This window comes from Eubalaena glacialis, chromosome 11 (genome assembly GCF_028564815.1).
Source record: "Eubalaena glacialis isolate mEubGla1 chromosome 11, mEubGla1.1.hap2.+ XY, whole genome shotgun sequence".
In the NCBI taxonomy this organism is placed as follows: domain Eukaryota; kingdom Metazoa; phylum Chordata; class Mammalia; order Artiodactyla; family Balaenidae; genus Eubalaena; species Eubalaena glacialis.
Window position 1 is genome coordinate 45,039,183 of NC_083726.1, and position 21,634 is coordinate 45,060,816.

The 21,634-nt window shown below is 34.9% G+C and overlaps 1 non-coding gene across 1 annotated transcript; it reads left to right on the forward strand.

Annotated features, from left to right (window-relative positions):
- Positions 1-5,432: 5,432 nt before the first annotated feature.
- On the forward strand, positions 5,433-5,539 carry LOC133101873 (U6 spliceosomal RNA). The gene has a single exon (XR_009702759.1). It is a non-coding gene; the product is annotated as a U6 spliceosomal RNA (small nuclear RNA).
- The last annotated feature ends 16,095 nt before the right edge of the window (positions 5,540-21,634 follow it).

Sequence of the window (21,634 nt, forward strand, 5' to 3'; positions counted from 1 at the left end):
TTAGTGAGACTTTTCGTCAACTACCACACTCTTGCTAAATGGGCTAATGGACAAATTGGATGTAGCAAGAATGGAAGTAATACATGGGCTCATTAATATTGTTTTTTCTTTAACCAAGGCTGAATTGGCTAACACTACAACTTGATGTTCACTTGGAGCTAACTATCAGCAATCCAGAGTCTTTCACATGGTACCATACCTTGGGGGGAGCAGCCTGCCTACCAATGGCAGGTTGATTATATTGAGTATCTTCCACCATGGAAGGAGCCCTATTTTCCCTTATTGGTATAGGGATTGATTATGGAGGTGGATTTTCCCTCCTTGTCCACCATTCTGCCACCATTTGCATCCTTACTGAATCCTCATTTGCTTATATATCCCACAGAATATTTCTTTGATAAACTATCCTTATAGAAAGAGAAGGAAGAAAATAAACTCATGCATATAAGGTTATTAGCTTTACCATATTTCTCATCACTCAAAAACAGCTGGCCTGAAAGAAGAGTGGAAGTTTCCATAGAATACTCAGTTAAGATGTTATAAGGGGGGCAATAATTTGGGTTTGGGACATGGTATATAGGCTCTGAACAAAAGATCAATATGTAGTGCTATTTCTCCCAGAGTTAGAAACATGGACCCAAGGGAACAAGGATTACAAGCTAGAGTGGCATCTTCCAATCAGGATTCCTGGCCAACTTTCAAAATATTGATTTTCTTACATATGATATTTAGAGTTTCACCATTTTTGAGGTCTTACAATAATAAGGAAAAAATAAAACTTTCCATAAGAGGATTCAAAACATACTTCTATTGAGTTTATAAGCTGTGACTACTAAATGGCTATATTAGCCAGGGTTTTTCAGGTAAACAGAATCCATCGGAGATATATATATATATATATATATATATAAACACATATATATATATATATATGTATATATATATATATATGAATATCAATCTATCTACTATCTATCTACCTATCTATCTATCTATTTATCATCTATATATATAAATGCACATACAGAGAGAGAGAAAGAGAGAGATTGAGAGAGAGAGAGAGAAATTTATTACAGGAATTGGTCCATGTGATTATGGAAGCTGAGAAATCCTACAATCTGCCATCTGCAAGCTGGAGAATCAGGAAAGCCAGTAGTACAATTCAGTTCAAAGCCAAAGGTCTGAGAAACAGAGGAGCTGATGGTTTAAGTCAGTCCGAGGCCAAAAAGCCCTAAGAATCAGGAGCTCCAACATCCAAGGGCAAAAAAAAAATGAACATCCCAGCTCAGAAAGAGAGAAAGAATTTGACCTTCCCTCACTTTTTGTTCTATTCAGGCGCTCAAAAGTTTGGATGATGCCCACCCACACTGTTGAGGGTGTCTTCTTTACTCAGTCTACTGAATCAAATGATAATCTCTTCCAGAAATATCCTCACAGATACACTCAGAAATAATGCTTTACCTGATATCTGGGCATCTCTTAACCCAATCAAGTTGATACATACAATTAACCATCAAAATGGCCATTTGGGGCTTCTCGTGTCATTGAGAAAAACAGGAAAAGAGAGATTTCTTAAGTCTGGAATGATTGCTCCTGATTAACAAAGAGCAATATTGTTGCTGTTATAAGATGCAAGCACAGAAGATCTAAGGCACCTACAAGAAATGCCATGTATAGTGGTTAAAGTTAATGCATGATAACAGCAATACCATGTAGTAATATTAAAAAAAAGGTTCATAAATTTTAGGGAAGTTTAGACATCCAACCAATTAAATAGTCCTTGTCAACTGAAATGCTGACTGAAAGCAAAGGGAATATTAAACCAGAAAACAAGCTAGTATAAACAGTAATTTTGACCTTGTGAAAAGCTGAAGAAATGAAAGTCATAGAAATAACCCATGGATTAGTTTATATTAGCTAATTTTTTTCAACATACTCTTCCACTTTTTATTTATATAGGATGTACTGGTTGGGGTTAAATTTATTCTTAAATACACAGTTTAGAGATTATTGAGATAGGTCTGTGAATAAATTACAGAGGAAAGGTCATTAAATAGAAACCCTAGGCTTGAAACTGTATTCAGTGATTGATGAAACTGGGACCTTGCCTTCTGGGGAAGGGATGAAAATATTTTTATTTATGTGTGGGAAGTTGTAATTTATCAATATTACGTTCAAAGGTACTGTTACTGCTGTTTTGATATTGAACAATCAAAGGTGGGAATTGTGGTGGAGATCTGTTTTGATGACCATCTAATCGGGAAGACTGTAGTTGCCTATATAATCTGGTCCCTCTCTTTATATTTTACTTGGCCCTATTTTACTTGCCCTTCCAATACAGAATCTCCCCCAAACCACTCCTCCACACTTAAAAAAATCATTTCCCTTTATCTCTACTAAGGCTCAGATATGAATTTTAGATTCCACCAATTATATGCACCCAAGGGAAATTCTGATTAGATAAATGGAAAAAGAACTAGGGTACCACATATATCTTGTGCTGATGCCAATTTTTACAAAGACCTGAAACGGCAGGAGTGGAATGGCTTCCTGATTTGTAGCTTTCTGTCATGACAGAGGAAACAGCTCTTTTAAAGAGCCAGTTCTACAGTGTGGGTTAGAAAGTCATTTCTAGAATCTCAGTCTAGAATTTATTTTCTCAGACTGAAAAATTCTGTGAAATATCTGTAATTTTAACAACTTCTTTCTACTACTGTTTTCTTTTTTTTTTTTGGTAATAAAAATAAAAATTCTGACCAATAACAGTCATATATGTCAATTAAAAGTGGTTTTTGTTTTGTTTGTTTTGTTTACTTTTGAGAAGGTCCAGAGAATAATTATATGTAAAATTAGAAACTTGCAAATTATGATGATTAACGTAGGCCTAAAATATGGGACCACTAAGAAAATAATTCAGCTAAAAAACTTAACTTGCAAAATTTGTTTTACCATATTTGTTAGTAAAGATTCATGGATATAGCTAGACTTCTCACTTATACTTGGTGCCAGGTGGTATATAAGAAGATTTTCTAGAGCAATTAGGACTTAAGAGGAGGTTAGAAACCTTAAGAGCATAACAAAGAAAGTGTCTTGAAGGACCATATGGAATTCTTACTCTATAATATAGTATCATTAGTAGCAGGCTACAGGAGCCTGAGTGATAGGGAAACATGCCTCTTCAGTTAGAATAGGCTTTTGTCTCTTGTCCTTTGTAGCCTTTTCTATGCAGCAATATTAGAAGAGACTGGATGTTTTTTACTATGCCACTTAGTGTCATTTTTCAAACTCCACTGTCATTGGAACAACTACCTATATTTATGGCAGACATGGCATTGGCCTACCTAACAGCATAGAGGATTTTTATAATGACATTACAGTGTCAAAGGGATGCAAGAGTACATTAGATTATCAGAGTGCTTTTCCAGATGATCCTTGAAATTAAACGTTTTGGGAGTTGGAAATGAGAAAGATTTCCCCTCCACCCCCCAGTGGAGTATGCCAGGTGGTACCTATACTACAAAGGGAGTAGTGTGTAAAGAAACACATTAACAGTCCTATGGTTAATTTTACCATTTTGGTTAAAACTATGGGGGTGAATAAATCATTAACAGAAACAGAACAGAGAACAATTATAAGGGAGGTCCAACTGATAAGGTAGACTGGAATTGAAAGCCAGGATTAAAACACTTAAGGCAGAATCACCTGGGGTGATAACTTTGAGAATGGCAGAGGTCCTGATAAACCCTGTGGGCCCCCTGGAGCGTCAGTCAGAAACCTTCCAGACAGAAACTATATGATAACTAATTCACTGTGTGAGTACATACAACTGAGAAATTCTTTAATTCTCAGGCAAGTGTCTCTCTCTTTAGCAGTGGTAAGAGAAACAGTATCTGCAAACTTTTAGACGAGGTATGGAGCAAAGCAAATAGCAACAGTCTAAAAACATTAATCTTTACTTACTCACTTTGAAAAACAATTTTAGGTTAAAGGATTTAACTGTCAGAAATTCTGACCCGAAATGTGTGCATTAAAACTTTCTTTTAGGCAGTCATAACTACAGGTTACAAATAATGTTAAAAGACAGGGGTTCAGAAATTATTGTCCACTTAGGCTAGGAGATTCCCAGTTGAAAACTAAAAGTACAAAATTGAAGCACGAAATTTTCAGTAAGTGTACAAAAAGCAATTTATTGCTTAGTAAACTATTTCTGACACCAGAAAATATATGTAATAATATAATTTGCACTTGTGCGTCTATTACCAAGTTTAAGAAATAAAATAGAATTGAAGTCTCCAATTTATTCCTCCCAGACCTCATCTCCAATGTTCCTGCTTACAGATAACCTTTACTCCACATTTGGCATTTAAATACTCATTCAAATTTTTATATATTTTTTCATATGGAGTTGTCTTCAAACAGCATGTAATTTATTCTGCATGCATTAAAATTATATTAAAGATATACTTTATGATCATCTGGAACTTGCTTTCTTAGTCAATATTTTAAAATAAATTATCCATATTATTACAAGAGGTTCTTGTTCATTTTAGTGTGTATATATTGCGGTGCTGTGTGAATAAAACAACTTCTTGATTTATTCTCCTAGATGAATATTCAGATTGTTTTCAATTTTTCAATATTATAAACAATGCTACCATAAACATTCTTGAACGTCTCCCTGGGCACATGTGGCCATTTCTTGGGGAAATGTAATTGCTGAGTTATAATACGTGTGCACCTTCCACTTCACTAGAGAGTGTGAAATTGCTCTCCAGAGGGGCTGTGCCAATTTACAAATCTGCCAGCAGTGAATGAGAATTCCCTTTGCCCCACACCTTACCATTAGTTCTTGCTATTTTTTAAATTGTTGCCAATTTAATAGGTGTGAAACTGTAGGTAATTATTGTTTTAATTTGCATTTTCCTAATTATTAATGAGTTTGAGCATTTTTTGTATATTATTGACTTTGTGGGTCCCTTCTTCTGGGATTTGCCTTAATATATTGTAAGCTCAGCAAAATCTTTTAAAGATTGTTTCATTTTATTCAGAATTTTTAACTCTTTTACAACAGAAAGATTTTCATTGTTCTGTTTGAAATGTTTCTCTAAAGTATTAATGCCTGCTTCTTGCCCTCAGTCATTCTAATTTAGCTGTAATGTGGTGCAACCTGGGCATCAGGGTTTTACAAAATCCCCAGGTAGTTCTAAGTGCAGCAGCATTTGGGAACCTTTGGATTAAGCTGATTCTGGATAGCTAATGTCCCAGAATAAACAAATCAATTGGTGTCCTACTTTTCACCTGAACAGGTGGTAATTAGGTGGGAGAAGAAGAAAGAGAAATCATTCAAATGACAAATAAAAGTGTAATGCTTTCACTTATTTTATTTGATAAAGTATCCTGTCAACTTTGGGTAGTTAAAGATAATACTGAGGGTGCTCGCTTCGGCAGCACATATACTAAAATTGGAACGATACAGAGAAGATTAGCATGGCCCCTGCGCAAGGATGACACGCAAATTCGTGAAGCGTTCCATATAAAAAAAAAAAAAAAAAAAGATAATACTGAGGGACATTTGTTTTGTTTTCTGCTTAAGGTAGGAAAAAACTGTTTAGGAAAGGAGAGAAAGATAAGCTGGCAAGCTGTTATTGTGAGAATATTAAATATTAAGGTTGTGTGACCACATGAATAGACTTCAATTTGGTCTAATGTATAGTCTTTCTGTGAGGAAAGTACTTCTGAGAAATGGATTTTTCTTTACCTAATCTAGCAGATAGAATAAACATAAACTGGAACTATTACTGGTGACCTACTGGGCAGACATGCCCAATGCCCAAATCTCCAGAAAAGTTCTTGCTCAATGTATAACTTGTATAACTTGCTCGAAGTAGAGATTGGTGTTTAGTAAATTGTATCCATCACCTATTTTAAAGGAGCTCATATGTTTGCAGGTAACAACTTCAGATACCACTCACCCAGTTTTAGAGGGAACAGTGCTCACTATTAAAACAGTATAAAATACTCTCAGAAAGAGAAATTAGGGAAACAATCCCATCTACAATCGCATCAAAGAGAATAAAATACTTAGGAATAAACCTACCTAAAGAGGCAAAAGAACTGTACTTGGAAAACTATAAGATGTTAATGAAAGAAATTGAAGCTGACACAAACAGATGGAAAGATATACCATGTTCATGGATTGGAAGAATTACTATTGTTAAAACAACCATACTACCCAAAACAATGTACAGATTCAGTGCAATCCCTACCAAAATACTAAGGAAATTTTTCACATAACTAAAACAAAACTTTTTAAAATTTATATGAAAACACAAAAGACTGAACAGTCAAAACAATCTTGAGAAAGAAGAACAGAGTCAGAGGTATCATGCACCCTGACTTCAGACTATAAAGTTACAATAATCAAAGCAGTATGGTACTGGCACAAAAACAGACACATAGACCAATGAAATGGAATAGAGAGCTCAGAAATAAACCCATACACTTATGGTCAATTAATTTATGACTAAGGAGGCAAGAATATTCAATGGAGAAAAGACAGTCTCTTCAATAAATGGTGCTGGAAAATCTGGACAGCTACATGTAAAAGAATGAAATTAGGACATTTTCTCACACCATATACAAAAATGAACTCAAAATGGATTAAATATCTAAATGTAAGACCAGAAACCATGAAACTCTTGGAATAAAACATAGGTGGAACACTCTGACATAAATCATAGCAATATTTGTTTGGATCTGTCTTCTAAAGCAAAGGAAATAAAAACAAAAACAAACAAATGGGAACTAATTAAACTTAAAAGCTGTTGCTCAGCAAAGGAAACCATCAACAAACAAAAAGACAACCTACTGAATGGGAGAAAATATTTGCAAATGATATGATCAATAGGGGTTAATATCCAAAGTATATAAACAGCTCATACAATTCAACATCACAATAAAAACTACATGATTAAAAAATGGGCAGAAGACCTGAATAGACATTTTTCTAAAGAACACATACAGATGGCCATCAGGCACATGAAAAGATGTTCAGCATCATTAATCATCAGAGAAATGTAAATTAAAATCACAATGAGATATGATCTCACACCTGTTAGAATGGCTATCATCAAAAATTCCACATATAACACATGTTGGCGAAGATGTGGAGAAAAGGGAACCCTTGTACACTGTTGGTGGGAGTGTGAATTGGTACAGTCACTATGAAAAACAGTATGGCAGTTTCTCAAAAAACTAAAAATAGAACTACCGTACGACCCAGCAATCCCACTACTGGGTATATACTCATAGAAAAGCATATTTCAAAAAGACACATGCACCACATTGTTCTTTGCAGCACTATTTACAATAGCCAGGATATGGAAGCAACCTAAGTGTCCATCGACAGATGAATGGATAAAGAAGATGTGGCACATATATACAATGGAATATTACTCAGCCATAAAAAGAAACAAAACTGAGTTATTTGTAGTGAGGTGGATGGACCTAGACTCTGTCACACAGAGTGAAGTAAGTCAGAAAGAGAAAAACAAATACCGTATGCTAACACACATATATGGAATCTAAAAAAAAAAAAAAAAAAAAAAATGGTTCTGACGAACCTAGGGGCAGGACAGCAATAAAGACGCAGATGTAGAGAATGGACTTGAGGACTTTAGTTATTTATTTTCAGTCTCCTCCACTATGTAATAGTTTCACAGCCTTTCCTTGTTTTTCCTTACTGTGATAGATGCTTTTGAAGAGTAAATCAGTTATGTTGTAGAATGTCCCCCAATGTGGAGTTGTCACTATTTTCTGATCATTGGAATGAGATTATGCATTTTGGACAAGAATGCCACAAAAATGATGTGCCTTTCTCAGTGCATCATATCAAGTTTTTGTGATGTCGATATGTTTAATGGGAAACAGAGCTGGTTAAAAAAGAAAAAGTTTGAGATAATAGAAACTAGTGAAACGTGCAAAAGAATTTAATTCTATACCATCTGAAAGGAAAAAGACTATGACTGATATAATGTTGATATCTCCACAATGAACCTGATAGTGAACAATATAATAAAATTACCCCACCCATAACCAATGCACTAGTCAATGTTAGTGTCCCTGAACATAAAATGAAGGAATGTAAGTAAACGCTTAAAATATTTATTTTTAACTTATTGTGGAAATGTGAATCAGGCTAAAAATTGACATCTCTTATGCAAGAAAATTTCTAGCAACAAATACATGAAACTATCATTCTTGAAGCAACACTTTAAAACCAATCATGTAAACTGTGAATAAAAACCACCAGAATGTTTTGTAACTTAAAAGAGAAGTCTTGGCTGGGAACAGTATAATGAAAAGTACAATCAAACAAGCAAGCAGATTGCTTAAAGCTAAAATTCAGATCTATTTCAGAATTGCATTGGTAGTTGAAGCTCATACAATTGGAGAAATTTAGTGCTATTCTGTATTGTAGCTAAAAGTGGACAGATTTTAGGTCAAAACCCAATAGAAAACAACAAACAACACTTTCAAATGACATATTTCACTATACTTCAATGCATTCTTAATTATTTTAGAAACTGAAATAAAGTTTTTTCCTACTCCTTTTTCATTTTCTTGTTCTCTTACCTGTCTACTCCTTTTTCGTCTTCTTAGCCATGAAATTATATAAGTAAATAATTTTGTAATTTCATTGCCCTTTTAAAACCAAATATTAACTCTCATTCTATCTCTGTAATCAGTTCCAAATTTTTCCTAACAGGTAAAAAATTTTATGAGTCCGTTAATTCTGAATATAATTAACAAAAAATGATAGTGTTTCTTTCCTTGAGGAAAAGTAACCTCAAGCATTGCTTAAAATATAAATAATGTGTTTTTGTAATTTTACTAGGAGGATAATTCTAAGTTGCAAAAATTTCTTCTTGCTATTAGCATCCTTTTAGCAGCTGCAAAGTTATCATTCATCATTTTGCTTGCCCCTCATAGGCTGTACCCACTAGCATGAACTGTTAGTAACACAAAGCAATTTGGAAACATATTTACGAAAAACAATAAATGTACAAGTATTTTAGGGATGAAAAATAACACAAAGTATACTAGAAGACTTGGACACAAAAATAAAACACATTCAGAGGGAAATAATTTTATTTGATTTCAAGAAGGCTATGAATACTTTGATCTTATAAAAAAATTTAAAAGGCACAGCAACATTAGAAATAAAAGTAATTTGTAATATGAGGATTAAAGTATGTTTTTTTCAGCTTTATTGAGGTAAAATTGAGTTAACACATCCATCACTTCACATATTTAATATTTCTTCCTTTTTGGTGAGAACAATTAAGCTCTATTTTCTTAGCCAATTTCAATTATATAGTACAGTGTTATCAACTGTAATCAGCATGTTATGCATTATCCCCACACCTTAATCAACTGTAACCAAAAGTTTCTACCCTATTACCAACCTCTCCCTAATTTCCCCAACCCCTAGCACCTGACAACCAATTTTTGCTCTCTGTTTCTATAAGTTCAACTTAAAAAAAAAAAAAAGATTGCAAATATAAGTGATATAATGTAGTATTTTTCTTTCTCTCTCTGAGTTATTTCACTTGGCATGATGTCCTCGAGGTTCATCCTCTTGATGCAAATGACAGGGTTTCCTTCTTTCTAAAGGCTGTATAATATTCCATTGTACATGTATAACACATTTTCTTTATTCATTTCTCAACAGACACATAGGTTGTTTCCATACCTTGGTTATTGTGAATAATACTGCAATGAACATGAGAGAAAAGATGTCTCTTTGAGACACTGATTTCACTTCCTTTGGATATATACCCAGTAGTAGAATTGCAGATCAAATGGTAGTTCTATTTTTAATTTTTGGAGGAACCTCCATTCTGTTTTCCATTGTGCCTATACTGATTTACATTCCCACCAACAGTGTACAAGGATTCCCTTTTCTAAACATCCTTGCCAGCATTTTTTATCTCTTATCTTTTTGATAATGGACATCCTAACAAGTGTGAGGATATATCTCATTGTGGTTTCTATTTGCATTTCTTGATGATTAGTGATGTTAAGCACCTTTGTGTGTACCTGTTGACTATTTGCATCTGTTCTCCAGAAAAATATCTTAAAGTCCTTTGTCCATTTTCTAATTGTGTTATTTTTTTTTTTTTACTTCTATTGAGTTATAAGAATTCCTTGTATATTTTGGATATTAATTCCTTATTGAATATGTGGTTTGAAAATATTTCCTCCCATTTCAAACATAGTTTGTCGTTTCATTTTGTCGATGGTTTCCTTTGTTGTGCAGACACTTTTTAGCTTGATGTGGTCCCATTTGTTTATTTTTACTTTTATTGTCTTTTGCTTTTGGAGTCATATCCAAAAAAAATCATTGTCAGACCAATCAAGGAGCTTAAACCCTATGTTTTCTTCTAGGACTTTTGCAGTTTCAGGTCTTATGTTCAAGTTTTTAATCCATTTTGAGTTGATTTTTGTGCATGGTGTAAGGAAAGTGTCCAGTTTCATTCTTTTGCATGTAGCTGCCTAGTATTCTCAACACCATTTATTGAAAAGGTTACCTTTTCTCCATTGTATATTTTTGGCTCCTTTGTCAAAAATCAGTTGCCCATATATGCATGGGTTTATTTCTGGTCTCTCAATTCTGTTCCATTAATCTATGTGTCTGTTTTTATGTCAATATCATACTGTTTTGATTACTATGACTTTATAATATAGTTTGAAATCAGTATGTGTAATGCCTCTAGCTCTGTTCTTCTTTCTCAAGATTGCTTTGGCTATTCAGGGGTCTTTGGTGGTTTCACACAAATTTTAGGATTGTTTTTTCTATTTCTGTAAAAAAAAAATGCTATTGAAATTTTGATAGGTATTTCATTGAATCTGTAGATAACTTTGGGTAGTATGGACCTTTTAACAATACTAATTCTTCCAATGCATGAGCATGGAATATCTTTCCATTTATTTGTGTCATCTATAATTTTTTTCATCAGTGTTATAGTGTACAGATATTTCACCTCCTTGGTTAGATTTATACCTAAGCATTTTATTCTCTTTGATGCTTTGTAATGGTATTATTTTCTTAATTTCTCTTTCTGATAGGTCATTATTAGTGTATAGAATAACAACTAATTTTTGTATATTGATTTTGTATTCTGCAACTTTACTGCATTTGTTTACTAGTTTTAAGAGTTTTTGGTGAATTCTTTAGGGTTTTCTCTATGTAACAACATGCTACCTCCAAGTAGAGACAGTTTTACTTCTTTCTTTCTGATGTGGTTACCTTTTATTTCCTTTTCTTGCCTAAATGTTCTGGCTAAGACTTTCATACTATACTGAATAAAAATGGCAAGAATGAGCATCCTCATCCTTTCCCCAATATTAGAATGAAAGTTTTCAGCTTTTCACCATTGAGTATGATATTGGCTGTAGGCCAATATGTATATGGCTTTTATTATGTTGAGGTATGCTCCTCTATACCCAGTTTGTTAAAAGTTTTTATCATGGATTTTGCATTTTATCAAATGCTTTTTCTGCATCTGTTGAGATGATCATATTATTTTTATCCTTCATTCTGTTAATGTCTATATCACATTTATTGAGTTGTGGATGTTGGACCATCCTTGCATCCCTGGAATAAATCTGAACTGGTCATGGTTTATGATCCTTTAATTATACTGTTGAATTCAGTTTGTTAGCATTTTGTTGAGGATTTTTGCATCTACGTTTATCAGGGCTATTGGCCTGTAATTTTCTTTTCTTTCAGTGTCCTTGTCTGGCTTTTATATTGGGGTGATGCTGGCCTGGTAAAATAAGTTTGGAAGTTTTCCCTCCTCTTCAATTTTTTTGAAGAGTTTGATAAGTATTGACATTTATTGTTTTTAAATGTTTGGTAGAATTCACCAGTAAAGCTGTCTAGTTCTAGACTTTTCTTTGTTATGAGGTTTTTTGATTACTGATTCAATCTTCTTGTTATTAATTGATCTGTACAGATATTCTATTTCTTCATGATTCAGTTTCTTAGGTTGTGTGTTTCTAAGAATATATACATTACTTCTGGGTTCTCCAATTTGTTAGTGTATAATTGTCCACTGTAGTCTTTTATGATCTTTGTTGTTTCTGTGCATTAGATAAAAACACCACCTCTCCCAGTATTGACAGAGTGGTCTCATGTGGGAAATGATCCTCTTCAATCAGCTCTACCAGAGCTTCTGGTTGTATCTCACACCTTTGTAATTGCTCAGTTTCCAGTAGTTGAGGGTGTGCCAAGACCTGGCAGTGTTTCAAAGGGGAGGATCACAGTTATCATATATCAATAGATTCAGATGGATTAGAAGCTAGACTTTCAAGCAGCAGCTGGGAAAGTATATAGTTAAGCACCTTTCAGGGAAAACCTGCTTCCTTTGTTCTGGGCCTGGTATATAGTATGGGGCAGTGGAGGGATGCTCCTACATCTGTTTAAAAACTGCTTCTTTGTTTGCTATAGTCTGGTGAGACTTGTGAATGTAAGCCCTGTGGGCTACTAGAATCAGGCAATCCAGGCCTGTTCCTCAGGCAGCAGCCACAAAAGCTGGGCTCCAGACCTGTGTATCAACAGTTCCATGGAGATACTGGTGACGTGGTATTTCTTCTTGGTGTGAGAGAGAGGAAGAAGGTGGAGAAAGTGTCTGCTAGATTCCGCACTTTCAGGGAGATCACAGCCAGCCTCTAGATGTGTGCTAATTTTAGAAGTTAGACCTTCAGGCAGCAATTCATAAAGTATGCAGTTAAATCCTTTCAAGGAAAGACTGGGCAATAGGTGTTTTTGTCTGCTGCCTCTGTGCTGAGCCCTTTGGGGAGAGCAAAAGTGATTGCTCACATTCACATGCTTATTAAGAACTGCTTCTTTGTATGAAGTCTGGTGAGTCTCATGGATGAAAGCCCCTTTGCTTTCAGAGCTAGGTTTTTGGGGAGCCCATCCCTCAGGTGGGAGTCAAAATTGGAAATGCTAGAAGTATGGTTCAAAACCTTTTCTCCTGAGGGAGAAACTGGGAGTTTGGTGTTCCCTCCCAATTGTATGGCACTGTGCTGGGGCTAGACTTTAGAGCCAGAGTGCATCTCAGCCTTTGCTACCCACTCTGCTGTGGGTATTTTCTCATTTGCCTGATGTATAGAAGTCACTGAGCTCATTTCTGGATTACTTTCAAAGGGAATGAGTCCATTTGCAGTTGTATATTTAGTGAGTCCATGGGAGAAGACTTTTGTGTCACCATCTTGGTCAACTCCCCTCTTTCAGTGATTAAAGTATGTTTAATGATAGACCTCCCTGTTCTTTCTTCTCTCTCTATCCCCTCTCTCTTTTACCAAACTCCTCTGTAGTCTACTTCTTTCTATCTTTCCCTTCCCACCCTCTCCCCTCTGTGTTTACACAATTTTCAAATTCTTTTAGGAGAAAACACATTGCTGCTTACTATTCTTGGGGCAGGCACCTTGTCTTGTGTCATCACTGGGTCCTTTAGACTAGAATATGAATTGACACAATTATGTCAACTGATTTGGTAGGAGATTCACTGGAGGATCATCAATATTATGAAAGGTATAACTGTGTTAAATGTGTTATGAGGTAGCAAACACGTTATTAGATATCAAATCTCTAAGCCTTGTATAATCAGAATTTTTTTAGTCAGTGGCAGATTTGGTATTGTCCTATACTTTTCATCTCTCTCTCTCTCTGTACACACACACACACACACATATATAAAACATTTTTTAAACACATAACTAAGACTATAATTAGCCTTAGGAATATTATCTAGCAGGTATAGGCTTTCTCCTCCACAAATGGAAGTCAATTCATATTGGATACTGTCTATTATTCTGTCTTAAAGTTCACTGACTCTTTTCTCTGACCATTCTCTTCTGCTATTTAGCCCATCCACTAAGTTATTCATTTTCATCATTATATTTTTCTGTTCCTCTTTATATTTTTTGTCTTTATATGTTCTGCTTCTTTTCTGAGACTTTGTGGGTTTTTTCCAAGCAAGTCTGTAAAAACTCATCAAAGTATTTTTTAAATGGCTGCTTTTAAATATTTGTCAAATAATATTAAGATCTCTGCCACTTTGGTGTTGGAGTCTGTCAACTGTCCTTTTCATTCAAGTTGTGGTTTTCTTGATTCTCAATATGATGAGTGACTTTTGATTGAAACCTGGACATTTAAGGTATTACATGATATGAGTCTGATTCTCATAAACAAATAAAAAACCCTTTATTTGTTTTTAAGTTGGCTTTCTCTGACAACACTCCAACAGAGAAAAGGGGAAGGTGAATGCCAGGTGTGGGTAGAAGTCCAGGTTCCCCACTTGACTTCCATTGAGACAGAATGAGTAAGGGGCTCCTTGTTAATGCCTTGGTGGGAGTGAGAGTTCCAGTTCTTCTGTAGACCTCTGTTGACACCAACCTGGCTGGGAGAAGTAGGAGTACCTCTTTACTCTTCCTTAAATGACCTCCACTGACACCAACTTCAAGGTGGCCTCATTACTGCTGAGTAGTGGTGAAGGCCCTTATTCACCATTTGGCCTCTGCTGACACCACTCTGGCAGGTTGAGGTGCCATATTACAGCCTAACAAGTATAGAAGTCTAGATTCACCCAGACTTTGGCTTTTGCAGGCATGAGTGGGAGAGGGACCACAATTTTTTTTCTGTGGTGTATGCCTGGAATGGCATGGTCATTGTCTAAAACTTTTCTGTCTTGTTAGACTGGCCTTTTCTTTCATTCTTAGGCCTTTTTTTAAAATTTATTTTTTCTTCACCTACTCATGTTTCTGGGTTGCTGGCTTCTTTGGCTCCACATCTGGTATTTATTAGGCAAAAAGAAAATCCATAGAAATCACAACATGTTGTTCCTTGAGCCCTCAGATCCCTAGCTAGTCTGCCTTCTTCTCTTAACTTTTCAGAGTCTTCTTATGTTTACTGTGTATATAATTCCATGGCTTTTAGTTATACTTACTGGAAGAAAAGGAAAATGTACAAGTGTTCTGTCTCCCTGGAGGTAGAAGTTGAATGGAATTCATGCTTCAGACTGTATCTTTCAAGTTCAGCAACTGTTTTAAGTACTTTCACATGAGATAAATAATAAATCTCCAAATGGCAAAAAATTAAACAAAGAAAGAGAAAACACAATTTTATTGGTCACTTTCTGTTTTGTTATTAAATATTTTATAGATCCAGTAAGCTCATTCATGTACTCACTTAGACGGTTAACTATAATATGCAATACCTAACAATATTCTAACAGCAATACATGAATAAGAGTGCCATTTTCCATTCCTTTTCCTTATACGAATCCTCTGCCTGCCTCTGTATATTTTCCAAATTGTAAATAAATACTGACAATTTCATACACAGACAAAGTGCAGATGTCAGGGCCAATCCATCTACAAAATATTAGTAAAGTTTTGTTTCTTTCTAAATTTTAAAAAATATAAATATGAGTTATAACATTTTCTTTGACAGCTAAAAGACTCAGATATTCTCCATTAGGTGGGGACTCCTTCTTTAAAGACTGCTGTTTAATTTGGGGGAAGGACAGGTTAACTGTTTAACTCCAAACAAAAGTAGAGTTGAATTTAAAAAACAATCTGAGATGGGAGATCTCATGAAGGGGAAATGTTGTCAGCCGTTTGGGGTGTTTAGACAGAAAGGGAGAGTTTTAGTGATAGGTATTTTCAGTTTGCTCTGCAAAGCAAAGCAGACAGAACGCTGCTCAATAACCTGCCAGAAGCTGAGAAGAGCAAAGAGCAATTTCACACCTCTTTCTGATAAGGCAGTGGGTTAATTAAAGGTAATCAATCTAGTGGCAAATAAAAAAGAATTGCAAAGATTGTTTTAACACAAGAGCTTTTCAGTAATGAATAGATCTTTTCAACTGAAGAAAATCTAGGAAGCAGAGGAGTCTGTCTGCTTGATCTTGTGGGGTGGGAGGAATGACTGATCAACTTGCTGTCATCTTGAGTATGATATTTCAGTTTCTTGTTCTGTTTTGTATGGTTTTGACCATAGTTTTTTAATCTCTAAATTGAGGGCCTCCTACAATATAATTATCCCTACTGCCTATTTCTCTTGTGTACATAGACTCAAAGTTTTTGAATAAGCTCAGTATTGGAAATATTGAAATGATTTTTATATTTTACCCAGGTAATTTCCTTGGCCAATAAATCCTGTAAAGTGGTTATGAGGTTGTATCAGAACTCCCTGAATTGTAATCATAATAGCATGAAATGTTATATTTATATAGTATCTGTCACTTCTGAATCTCAGATGATTTAAATATGCCTCATTAATCACTCAAGCATTCTTGGAGCTATGTAGGTGCGTGTTTTTAGCATTATTATCAACAATTAAGTAATACCAAAGAGATCAATCTTATCTTTTACAACATAAAGGAAGTATAATTCTTTTACCTCCAAAAGGCTCGTAATGAATAAAGAGAAAGACATTTAAATGTAAATATGCCTCTAAACACACTGTCAAATATCAGTGCGATAATTATACAAAATGAATTTGAGATTCATAGCAAAGAAACTACTCTCTTTAGAATATACTAGATTTTTGTGAAAACAGCATCAATAGTTTTAGGCCTCTAGGATATGATTAGGTGCATTAGAATAGTAATTTAATTTACTATTGATTCAGGTATACTCCCCATTTTCCAATGGCTATATTTCTGAAAAGTTTGTAAGAATTAAATTTTTATTAAAAAAGAAAACAACAAGAATGGAAAGATGTTGCTAGCTGAATAACTACTTTTAAGGATAAGTACAATTAGTCATTTACCTGGTATGTCTAATCGTATTAAACATTCTGAATTTATTCAGAAGATTTTTACATATTTGGAATTCTTAAAAGTGGAACTATACCTGTACCTTAATAGCATGGGAGAAAAATGTAATTTTCTAAAATATCCTAAAATATTCCCAGGGAGTATTTTTATGCAGGGAGAATCTTCATTAGCAACACATTGCCATTAGTAAAACTGGTAAGGAAATCTGCTTAAGCAATAAAATTAAAAATAACTAGAAATTTCTCAGGACATTAAGTGAATACATATGTTTGGTTTTGATGTGAAGTCTATCGTTCTTAAATTCAAATGTTATCTAAACTATTTATCTACCATAGTTCACCTTTTTGTGCTTTGTAAAAAAAAATGTAGTTAAATGTTTTTTAAATGTTATCATAACACAGGGAAATTTTCAATTTCATTACAGAAGTTTTAAAAAACTGGTTTACTTAGATACACAGTGGACATAATTATCTCAATATTTTTATCTAACCTCTTCTGAGATCTGAATATGATTCATCTATAATGTTTATCACAATGAATTATTAATAAATAGTATTTTGGAAACAATTCTAATATATTAAAATTCAAAAAAATAACTTTTTTGGCTGCAGTTAAAAATCTTTAAAACAGTGACATGCAGTATTAAATGTCACTGAGAAGTATAAAAGTAGAAGCACAAATGTGAGCATAATATTTATTATAAAAAATTCTAAAGACTCATTTATTAAGTGTTTCAAACAAGTCAAAGGACTTTTCAAAAGTAAACTATAGGGCTTCCCTGGTGGCGCAGTGGTTGAGAATCTGCCTGCCAATGCAGGGGACATGGGCTCGAGTCCCGGTCTGGGAAGATCCCACATGCCGCGGAGGAACTAGGCCCGTGAGCCACAACTACTGAGCCTGCGCGTCTGGAGCCTGTGCTCCGCAACAAGAGAGGCCGCGATAGTGAGAGGCTCGCGCACCGCGATGAAGAGTGGCCCCTGCTTGCCGCAACTAGAGAAAGCCCTCGCAACACAGCCAAAAATAAATAAATAAAAGTAAATTAAAAAAAAAAAGCAAGATGTGACTAATTCAGTCTTTCAAAAAAAATAAATAAAAAAGTAAATTATATTAAAAATGACTGTACAATACAATTTTTCACTACAACATATAGTGGAATTTTCTCTGCAATTCTTAATTCACAAAGTTTAGCTTATAAAATGTACTTTACATAAAAATGGACTTGCTAGTTTACAACATAGATATTTACTGAGTATTTGTACCATAGCCATTGCTTTTTTGTGAAACAATCTTTCATTTGTGTGTGTGTGTACATATTAACATAAATTTTGCATGAAGTAAGCAAGAATCACTTTTTTAAGACAGAATGTTAAATGGAAGCATCTATAGAAATACGTTTGTACTTTCACTGGGAATAGCAAGTCACTCATGCTTTTTGCTTTCCCTCCTACAAAGTAGATAATCTATTGTTCACGTCAAGTTGACAAGACACATCAAGAACAATTTAGGAGTTTTGAAGGTGGGTAAGGACCTCCATTTATGCTTAGTACTGCAGAACACCTTTCAACCAGTAACTAATTTTTTTCTCTTATATCCTACTTTATAATAATAAAATAATAATAATTTTATAATAATAAAATAATATTTTATACTTTATAAAAAATAAAATAAAATAATAATAATAATGATAAAATTAAGCACATTTCCCTAATACACACGTGTTCTTTACTTAGCAATTTTATGTCCACACAACTGTACTAATACTTCATAAATAGAAGTAGATCTAAATTGATGAGATAAAATATAGGAAAATACAAGTTCTAGTATTTTTTTTTCCTGTACCTCTGGAATTAGACACTGTACTCTGAATATCACCACTCCAAGGTACAAAAATATTCCTATGTCCAATCCAAGAAGATCTAAGTTACATTAACTCAGTAGCCATCTGCTAATTCTTCTAACTGGCTTTTTTCCCCCCAAACTACTCCATACTAGTATATATCAGCAAGCATAGAAAGTTCACTTTCTGTCAAAAGTAATCTCAGAAAAGGAAGGTTAGGAACTGCTACCACATGAGGTTTTTAATCTCACTATTTAACACACCCTTGCCTCAGGTTCCCCAAAAGGTACGTACTTTATGGTTGCTAGAGGCATGACCTTTGATGTGTATTATCACACACAAATGCACACACATTTTCAAAAACACTTAACAAACATACAAAGACTTTATAAGGACTTGAGTTGCCTTTAACCTACACCCTTGGCACTTTTGTGTGATCGGCAGAATTTTTAATCATACCTGCCATTCAAAGATGTGGTTCCAAATACACATTTATTCTGCTGAACCAATTACTATGTTCAATATGCAATTATGAGACAGGAGCTGAGCAAAGTCTCCCTCTCCCTTTCTTTCTCCATTGAATAGAAAAGGAAAAAATGATCTGGACCCACAGCAATCTGAGAATAAGGAGGAGACAAGGAAGGGGTAGGAAGGAAAGTGGAGCCAGGCGAGATGGCCCAAGTCTGAGAATTGGGAGCTTATGTTCACTTTAACTAGGTTTTCAAGAGACAAGGGGCCTCCATGTCACTTAGAAATGAGGATTTCAAATTTAATAAAGATGATAAAGGTAAAATATAGTTAAAATGTAGGACTGCTAACATTTTCTCCTCTAGGAAACTCAAATGGTCACAAAGGTGAGCATCAAAGTTGGATGCGCATTTAACATCGTTCTGATCTAAAGTAGGCACAGGTGGAAGAGAGTATGGATAACTGACTCAGAGGACTTAATGTCTGGCAATGACTTTTGCCATATAAGTGCTGTCCCCATATATTGTTACTGTTAAGATTCTGCATAATTTAAGAGAATAGTCATCATTTATTTGATTGCATTTTGATTTATTCCAGAGCCTCATCTAAAGAGCCCAACAGTTCATAAAAAGGCTCTTATATCTTAGAAGAAAAAATATGAAAACTTAAAGGAATATCTCATAGATTACATTCTCTCTAATTATTTAATAGAATATAAAGAATGTCAGTCAATTTGGATCAGGTCTTGGACTGGAAAATTTCATGAACTTTCCAGTGATTTCAGGAGTTCATACTCAATTTTTCTAATCACTTAATATTTGATTTTCCTTCATTGATAATCTATCAGTTATATTCCTGGAAAAGTTCACAACTGATGCTTTTATGGAAGCTATCCCTAACGCATACTGCTCTTATATTGTAGAATAACACCTAAATGCCATAGAGGAGAATTATTCAACAAAAAGAATTAGAAAGCTTAGATGACTTCTATTCTCATATCCTTTTGGACTAAGCCTTAACAGTGGAAACCAGGTACCTTAAAAAATTAAAAATAAAGATAGTCCCCAGGTGTTACAGATATAAATCTGAGATAGCACAACACCTTATGTCCAATGCAAAAAGGCAACATGATGTTGGGGAAAGGAAATAGACTTTGAATCATACATTGCTGGATAGTAAATTAGCATCTTCAACTAATTGTGTAAGTTTTAGAACATGTTTAGGAAGTTAAGACAATTATTGCTAAAGAGAAAGAAAAAAGAATCATAAAATTCAGCAGTGCCAAACTAAGATGCTGTGTAAACTATATCAAGTTCAACTATGGCCTAAAGAAGTAGGTAACATAACAGAAAGGGGAGAATTCAGGACAGAGGGTCATTCAACTCTATTGAACAAAGTCAAATACTTAATTCTAGAACTTGAACTTTTGCTGATCTGTAGGTTTGGAGAGTCATAGGGTATTTGTGGATGAAGAATTTGGTGGCTTGCTGGCTGCTTCACAAGGGCTTCCCGTTTGTGAGACAGAGACAGAGGCAATTACTTTACATGGCAGGTAAAATCCCAGTTCCTTGCAGAACCCTGGCTGACCAGTCTGGTTGAGTGATTGTCCCTCACATCTATATGGTTCTAGCAACTATTGCCTCTGCCCTTTAATGGATGCTTGATTCTACAATTCAGCATTAACTATCTCACCCTACTTTCCTTAGAAGCTTCAGGAATACCTTCTGTTTTATATCTTGTTGTGCCCTCCTGGGTGATTAACTTTTGATGAGATGCTCAACAAATATTTATGAAAGGAATATATCAAATTATAGAGCATATGTAATTGCAAGTTTGAGTGCCTTATCTGTCATGGCATTGTGTCTCATGGAGGTAAAAGACAAAACTGCATGAGTTCAACAAAATTAGAGAACATACACATCCTTTGAAGGCTATTCTTTTTTTTTCTTAATTTTATTTAATTTTTTGGCTGTGTTGGGTCTTTGCTGCACGCGGGCTTTTCTCTACTTGAGGAGAGCGGGAGCTACTCTTGGTTGCCGTGCGCGGTGGTTTCTCTTGTTACAGAGCACGGGCTCTAGGCGCACGGGCTTCAGTAGCTGTGGCGCATGGGCTTAGTTGCTCCGCGGCACGTGGGATCTTCCCAAACCAGGGCTCGAACCCGTGTCTCCTGCACTGGCAGGTGGATTCTTAACCACTGCGCCACCAGGGACGTCCCCGGAGGCTATTCTTCATGCTTACTTGTGCTATTCACCTGTCTATTCTTGGCATAGCAAAGAGCAGAATCACATGGGGTGACCACCCTCTGGAGCCAGACCTCCTAGATTCAAATCCTGGGTCTTACATTGTCAGACTAGGTGATCCTGAGCCCATCACTTATTACAATCTTGATTCTCAGCAGTGATAACAATTCCTAGTCTCAAATGGTCGATATGTGATTGAAAAGATGACTATATCTAAAGAACTTAGTAAACACAAAGCA